The following is an 8,669-nucleotide window of genomic DNA, read 5'->3' on the forward strand; positions in this document are numbered from 1 at the left end:
GTAGAATAGATATAGGTCTGTAGCAGTTTGGGTCTAGAGTGTCTCCCCCTTTGAAGAGGGGGATGACCGTGGCAGCTTTCCAATCTATGGGAATCTCAGACGATACGAAAGAGAGGTTGAACATGCTAGTAATAGGGGTTGAAACAATTGCGGCAGATAATTTTAGAAAGAGAGGGTCCAGATTGTCTAGCCCAGCTGATTTGTAGGGGTCCAGATTTTGCATCTCTTTAAGAACATCAGCTATCTGGATTTGGGTGAAGGAGAAGTGGGGGAGGTTTGGGCAAGTTGCTGTGGGGAGCGCAGGGCTATTGACCGGGGTAGGGGTAGCCAGGTGGAAAGCATGGCCAGCCATAGAAAAATGCTTATTGAAATTCTCAATTATAGTGGATTTATCGGTGGTAACAGTGTTTCCTAGCCTCAGTGCAGTGGGCAGCTGGGAGAAGGTGCTCTTATTCTCCATGGACTTTACAGCGTCCCAGAACTTTTTTGAGTTTGTGCTACAGGATGCAAATTTCTGCTTGAAAAAGCTAGCCTTAGCTTTCCTAACTGCCTGTGTATATTTGTTCCTATCTTCCCTGAAAAGTTGCATATCCCAGGGGCTATTCGATGCTAGCTATACCAAATATACATTTTCAGGAAAAGCAGCTCAAATAGCAAGCCAATAAAAGGAATATGATTGCATTGGTTTGACATTGACATCTAGCTAGCTAGTCAAGATTAAAAGGTGAGATCGCTCAGATTCTATGTAGCATTTAGCTCTCATCTTATCTGGGCATTGCATCAGCCAGATGAAACAATTGCACATCTAATCTTCTTCCCCATCCCCTCTTGTCTTGATTCTACAGGGAGCTAGTCTGTTCTCCTCAAAACATTATTAGCAAGCTAGCTAATATTAGCCAACTTAGGCACAGACATATGCATACAAACACACGATAACATACGCACTATACACACACGTACACATGGATTTTGTGTTGCAGATATGTGGTAAAAGAGTAGGGGCCTGAGGGAACACACTTAAAATGTTGTGAAATCTGTTGGTAATGTATTGTACTGTTTTTAAAAACTTCCTTAATTTTGCTGGATCCCAGAAAGAGTAGCTTCTGCCTTGGCAGCAGCTAATGGGGATCCATAATATATACAAATACAAAACTTGAGCAGAGATCTCAGCTTGCTAGCTAGCAAAGCCAACCAACTACACACCAAATATACACAGAGCAAGCAATTATTTTCTAAACTAATATTAGTCTCAACCAAATAACAAGTACATAGCTAGACCTATTGCTCTGTTATATTCTGTATACTTCTGGCCCTTCTTTGGACACTGTGTTAACTAACCTCCAGACGAGCTTCAATGCCATATAACTCTCCGTCCGTGGCCTCCAACTGCTCTTAAATGCAAGTAAAACTAAATGCATGCTCCCAGTGAGACATGGGTGCCGGACCAAGTAGATGGAAACAGAAAAGTCTGAGCCTTTTGGTTAAAACACTGGTTTAAATTGTGTATGGAAATGCGCTAGAAGAGTAGAAGTGCTGATCTAGGGTCAGGTCCCACAAGTTAATATAATTTGATTCATTATGATCTAAAAGTAAAAACTGATCCTAGATCAGCACTCCTACTCTAAGAAGCTTTGTGAATAAGGGTCCAGATAAAACAAGTTGACCCTAGCCCCCCAGCAGAATAATTACTGGGGACTGAGACAGGGGGGATGGGAGACACTGTCACCAATGTCACCCCTGGACAGGGCCAGCCAGGAAGGAGCTTACCCACTCTGGGGCAGTGGTTGTGTGGCTACCAGAGGTGTGCTTAGCAGATCTGAAAGAAAAGCCCAACATTATTTTAATGAGAATTGAGTCCACTTGACAATTCAACAGAATTCAGTATTCTTCATGCTGATGATTTGTACAACTTGAGACAGATAGCATTACAGTACAAATATATTAAAACATCATATGGAATGTAACACAGATACAGATGATGTGCATGTGGTGGTTTCAAATAATAATGTTACTACAGATCGCTGCCCGCATCTGTCCGCACGTCCAGCATCACTACTCTGGACGGTTCTGACTTAGAATATGTGGACAACTACAAATACCAAGGAACAGTCACAAACTTTTACAGATGCACAATCGAGAGCATCCTGTCGGGCTGTATCACTGCCTGGTATGGCAACTGCACCGCCCTCAACCGCAAGGCTCTCCAGACAGTAGTGCGATCTGCACAACGCATCACCGGGGACAAACTACCTGCCCTCCAGGACACCTACAGCACCCGATGTCACAGGAAGGTCAAAAAGATCATCAAGGACAACAACCACCCGAGTCACTGCGTGTTCACCCCGCTATCATCCAGAAGGCGAGGTCAGTACAAGTGCATCAAAGCTGGGACTGAGAGACTAAAAACAGCTTCTATCTCAAGGCCATCAGACTGTTAAACAGCCATCACTAACACAGAGAGAACATACAGACTGAAATCTCTGGCCACTTTAATAAATGTATCACTAGTCACTTTAAATAACGGCACTTTAATAATGTTTACATATCCTACATTACTCATCTCATATGTATGTACTGTATTCCACACCATCTACTGCATCTTGCATAGGCCGCACGGCCATTGCACATCCATATATTTATATGTACATATTCTTATTCATCCCTTTACATTTGTGTGTATAAGGTAGTCGTTGTGAATTTGTTAGATTACTTGTTAGATATTACTGCACTGTCGGGAACTAGAAGCACAAGCATTTTGCTACACTCGCATTAACATCTGCTAACCATGTGTTTGATTTGGTTTGACTTAATTCGCCCTCATTCACTTCCATTTCACGGGAAGGGTTTTTTCTTCTAACCAATCAAGTGTTGTCGTTCTGGAATGCACTTTTACGTTTCACAGGGTTCCGGTCTGGAAGCACGCTTCCCAATGTGCTAAGTATGGATCAAATTTGTTGAAAAATACTAGCTAAATATGGATCAAATTTGTTAAAAAATACTAGCTAAATGATATTCACAGAATTTGAATGCTACAGCAAAGTGTTGGGTATAGTATAACCGCTACAAAGCTGATGATAGCTAGCTAGCCTCTTTTCTATTAAAATTACATGGCTGGTTAGCTAGCTGGCTAGCATTAGAGCCTTCTGGCTAGCCTGTACCTAGTGGTTCTTTACGTTTAAAAATATATATATATTTCAACTTTATTTAACCAGGTAGGCTAGTTTCGAACAAGTTCTCATTTACAACTGCGACCTGGCCAAGATAAAGCAAAGCAGTGCGACACAAACAACAACACAGAGTTACACATGGAATAAACAAACAGTCAATAATACAATAGAAAAAGTCTATATACAGTGTGTCCTGGAGATTAATCTCATGATCACTGGTCGTGGTGGCTGGTTGTTTTCCCCATCTCTCAGCCTACCCAGGCGATGCACTACGTCCAGAGAACCTGCAACAACATTTCGCTCCTCCTCCGGGACTATTGCCCTGCAAATGTCCTTCACTCTTGCTTTGATGTTCTCGTCAGATTTTTCTGCCATTCCATAAATTCGAAGATTCCATCTCCGACCATACCGATCATTCTCGTTTACCTTGACTCCATTTCAATGAATTTCTTCTCCTGCTTTGCAACCTGAATTTTCAATGTTGCGTTCTGATGCTTCAGAGTTTTTACTTCCTCAGCATTGAAATCAATCGCTTTCTTCAGGTTAATGATGCTGATAGTGTTCTTTTTCACCAAATCCATGATGTCATCTGTGCTCTCTTTGATTTTAGCCGTGAGGATGCGGACGATGTTGTCCTGTAGTTGGCTCAGTGATGGTTCACTTCTCAGCTTCTTTGGAAGTTGCTCCTTGGTTGGGGTATTCGGGTATGAATCACATTCACCCCTCTTTTTACACTGCAAGCATATGAGTGAGTTTCAGCAATGCCTCTTTTCTCCTTGGAAGTTTCAACATCCATCATCTCAGCAACAGTTTGGTCATGTCCTGATTCCATGCTACAGCTATGAAGACGTTAGCTAGGTAACTTAACTACAAACGCTGAAACTTTTCGATAGCTAGCTTGTTCGTTGGAAATCGTCAAAACTATTTCAATGGTTTGATTAATTACAAAATTATTCAAAATAGCTACATTGTATGGCTAGATATACTTTTTTGTGTGGGTAAAAAAATGCAACTGCAGCCTAAAATTATAAACTTTGAGAAAAACTTAATTGTTCCTCAGCTAGAAATGTTACACCTTCTCATGCCTCCATCTTGAACTCACCCCCTCCTCCCTTTTTATTTTACCTTTATTTAACTAGGCAAGTCAGTTAAGAACAAATTCTTATTTTCAATGACGGCCTAGGAACAGTGGGTAAACTGCCTTGATCAGCGGCAGAAGGACAGATTTTTACCTTGTCAGCTCGGGTATTCGATCTTGCAACCTTTCGGTTACTAATCCAACGCCCTAAGACTACCTGCCGCCCCTCCTTGCCCTGCAAGTGTATTCTTGTCCAATGTCATGAAACGTCATCAGAAGCGTCCACTTAATTTGAGGGCTGAGGGGATGGGGTGTGTCAATTAAGTGTTTGGACTGCACACATTGTGTCGATCAGTTGTGCTGTGAAAACTGCATTGGAGTTCCGGTATCAATTGTCCCATCATTATGTAGGCCTACTGTATATAGTAATGCTGTATCTATTATTTTCTTGGCTTGCAATGTCTCGCAAATTCACCAAAGTAGAGGCTATCAATAAGTAGAATGAGCTATTCTACACCCAACAGAACCGAAGACTGAACACACTCGCATCTTTCTTAGAGAAGAGAAAGAGCAGGCGAGCCAGTGGGGGAGAGAGCAACGAGATCACTAGTCACTTTATTAATGGCACTTTAATAATGTGTACATATCTTGCATTACTCATCCCATATGTATATACTGTATTTTATGCAATCTATTGCATCTTGCCTATGCCGCTCGGTCATTGCTCATCTATATATTTATATGTACATATTCTTATCCCAGCAAGCAATGAGGATTCGGCCCAGATCCACCGTGCTAGCTGGGATTCCATCCCTTTACTTAGATTTGTGTGTATTCGGTAGTTGTTGTGGAATTGTTAAATTCCTTGTTGATATTGCTGCACTGTCAGAACTAGAAGCACAAGCATTTCGCTACACTCACAATAACATCTGTTAACCATGTGCACGTGACCAATAAAATTGTATTTGATTTGAGGAGGGTTAGGCAGACAGACAGTTGGACCTGTATGCATAGGCAGGGTTGGTTATGTTACTTTCTAAATGTAATCCGTTACAGTTAATAATTACCTGTCCAAAATTGTAATCAGTAATGTAACTTTTGGATTACCCAAACTCAGTAACTTAATCTGATTACATTCAGTTACTTTTGGATTACTTTCCCCATTTGAATAACACAAAAATATATGTTACCAATTGAACGGCATCTATTGCAGGATAAATCAGTGTTAAAGTTTACATAGCTGGCCATATTTGGATGTTAAATGTTACTTTATGGGTTAGTTATGTAGGCTTCTTCTAACAAATCGCTTTCTACTACATATAACAATACAATTAAATTATATCTTTACAATAGTCTGTTGTTTATTTTGTTGTCATGGAGGACTGATTGGGCTCAGTGATTCGAGTTGAAAAATAAATACTGCACACACGGAATGGTATGATTTGAGCACTACTGAAAAGTGCTATTTACATGTGAAAAATGAATGCCATATGCTGCATTTGCTATGGGTCTATTGTTGAACTTTTTGTTGGTGACACTTTGATATCTGATAATATGCAACTGTTTAAAGGGCAAATCCACAGATGAAACAATAGCAAAACGGACACCCCGACTCTGTTTTGGTAAAAAGCTGAGGGATGTGTCTGGAGAAATGTAACCACTCCCAGATTAATAGACAGAGCTATGGATACAAGGACTGACCATCCATGATGTGATGTCAAAATTATTGTTTTAAACATGTTATGAGGTGATATAGTGTTTGTTTACATTTACAATGCTTACAAACATTGGAGTAAAACAAGCAAATATTTTTGGTTCTCATGGAGTATGACAGTTGAACTGAGCTCATGAGGCATTTATAAGTTATATTATTCAAGAATCAATGGATATATACAGTACCAGTCAAAAGTTTGGACACACCTACTCATTCAAGAGCTTTTCCTTATTTTTACTATTTTCCACATTGTAGAATAATAGTAAAGACATCAAAACTATGAAATAACACATATGGAATCATGTAGTAACCAAAAAAGTGTTAAACAAATCAAAATATAATTTACATTTGAGATTATTCAAAGTAGCCACCCTTTGCATTGATGACAGCTTTGAACACTCTTAGCATGCGCTCAACCAGCTTCATGAAGTAGTCGTCTGGAATGCATTTTAATTAACAGGTGTGCCTTGTGAAAAGTGTATTTCTTGAATGTGTTTCCTTCTTAATGCGTTTGAGCCAATCAGTTGTGTTGTGACACGGTATACAGAACATAGCCCAATTTTTTGTTTTTATTGCCTTTATTTAACCAGGTAGACCATTTGAGAACAAGTTCTCATTTACAACTGCGACCTGGCCAAGATAAAGCAAAGTAGTGCGACAAAAACAACAACACAGAGTTACACATAAACTAACGTACAGTCAATAACACAATAGAAAAGAAAAATAGAAAAATCTATGTACAGTGTGGGCAAATGTAGAAAATGTGGTAAAAGACAAAGTCCATATTATCGCAAGAACAACTCAAATAAGTAAAGAGAAACGACAGTCCATCATTACTTTAAAACATGAAGGTCAGTCAGTGCGGAACATTTCAAGAACTTTGAAAGTTTCCTTATGTGCAGTCGCAAAAACCATCAAGCGCAATGATGAAACTGTCTCTCATGAGGACTGCCACAGGAAAGGAAGATCCAGAGTTACCTCTGCTGCAGGGGAAAATTTAATTTGAGTTACCAGCCTCAGAAATTGCAGCCCAAATAAATGCTTCGGATGATCTCTGCATGTGTGGTTCCCACCGTGAATCAAGGATGAAGTGGTGTGATGGTGTGGGGGTGCTTTGCTGGTGACGCTTTCTGTGATTTATTTAGAATTCAAGGCACACTTAACCAGCATGGATACCACAGCATTCTGCAGCAATACGCCATCCCATCTGGTTTGCGCTTAGTGGGACTATCATTTGGTTTTCAACAGGACAATTACAGGACAACACCCCGTGCCAGGCCAGTGGTGGTTCCTTGTTTTCCACGCCCCACTGCGCCACCTGGAGGAAGGTGCAGTGCCTCGTTGCCCTGCACAGCGGCATGTAGATGGACCTGGACCGATGGTGGTGGTGGTCAAAGGAATGAGGTGCCCAACCAGACAGTGAAGGTTGCCCACTATGGGGAAGGGGAGCCCTCTGAACTCTACCTAGCCCAGTTTCAGCTAGCTGTGTGGCAAAATAAATGGGCTGAAGAGAAAATGGCTATGCAGCTGGTCCTGGAGAGGCGTGCGTTACAGGCTCACTAGAACTCAGCTCTGATCAGCGGAGGTACTATACTGCCCTAACTACCACCTTCAGGCAGAGGTTTGGCAGTAGAGATTACAGCAAAAGCATGCGGGTGAAGTTAGCAGGTTGCGGGAGAAATGGAGGTGAGAGCCTTGGTGCCCTGGCTGCAGATATGCGTTATTACGCCAGACAAGCGTACCCCAAGTTTGCTACGGCTAATCAAGATTAACTGTCCCTACATGTCTTCCTCCGGGCCTTGACACCAGAGAGGCTCCAATAGCAGATGCCCCTGGTCACCCCTGCCACCCTGTCTAAGGCCCTGGAAGAAGCGGAAAGAGTGGAAAACATCTTGGGCCCAGAGAGTCGGGTTATCCAAGGACATGGCGGGTAGAAACGGAGGTGGAGACTAAGAGTGACTCAGATGAGGGGGTCTGTCAAGCCAAGGTGGCACACCCGCAGTGGACTCCACGACGGTCCACTTCGAGAGGTCAACGCCGGCCTGAGATAATCTGTTTCCGCTGTGGCCAGAAAGATCACAACTCTTGTCACTGTGAATCCCAATCTCACCCCTTGCCCACCCCTGAGTCGACGGGAAAAGCCAGGGGGATGATGAAGTGAGGGGAACATCATCATCCCAGTCTCCTGACCCCCTCTTTGAGCCGGAACATCAAGTTGGTCGTTTGGTCCAGACGCAGGGCCTCTACCTTCCATGCAGCATCAGCAGTGAGGCCTGCCAGGTGTTGATTGACACCGGTTCCACGATATCCCTTGTTCGGCCTGGTGTTCTTAAAGACATAGTGGGCCCTTCCCCTCTGGGTTTACCCCTACCTCGGTATGGCTTCACACTGTGACGGGAGCTTGCAGACATGAAGGGCCGGAGGTCCTTATCGGCGAGAGTCGGCAATGTATTTTTGGAGCACGAATTCTGGTTGGCCGATATCCAAGATGACTATGGTTGGATTTCCTCAGTCAAATGGGAGCATGGCTAGATGCTGAAACGCGGAAACTCCAGATGAAAGACTCTGTGATGGGACTTTGGAGCAGTGGAAGAAGACAATGGGAGCCGCAGGTGTTTTGGAAGGAATTGGAGACAGACAGCAACACAAAGATCCTTCCCTCAGATGAGAAGGAGCAGGTAAAGCCCTCCAAAGGGTTGACTGTGCCCCA

The sequence above is a fragment of the Salvelinus namaycush genome, chromosome 20, assembly GCF_016432855.1.
Source record: "Salvelinus namaycush isolate Seneca chromosome 20, SaNama_1.0, whole genome shotgun sequence".
In the NCBI taxonomy this organism is placed as follows: Eukaryota; Metazoa; Chordata; class Actinopteri; order Salmoniformes; family Salmonidae; genus Salvelinus; species Salvelinus namaycush.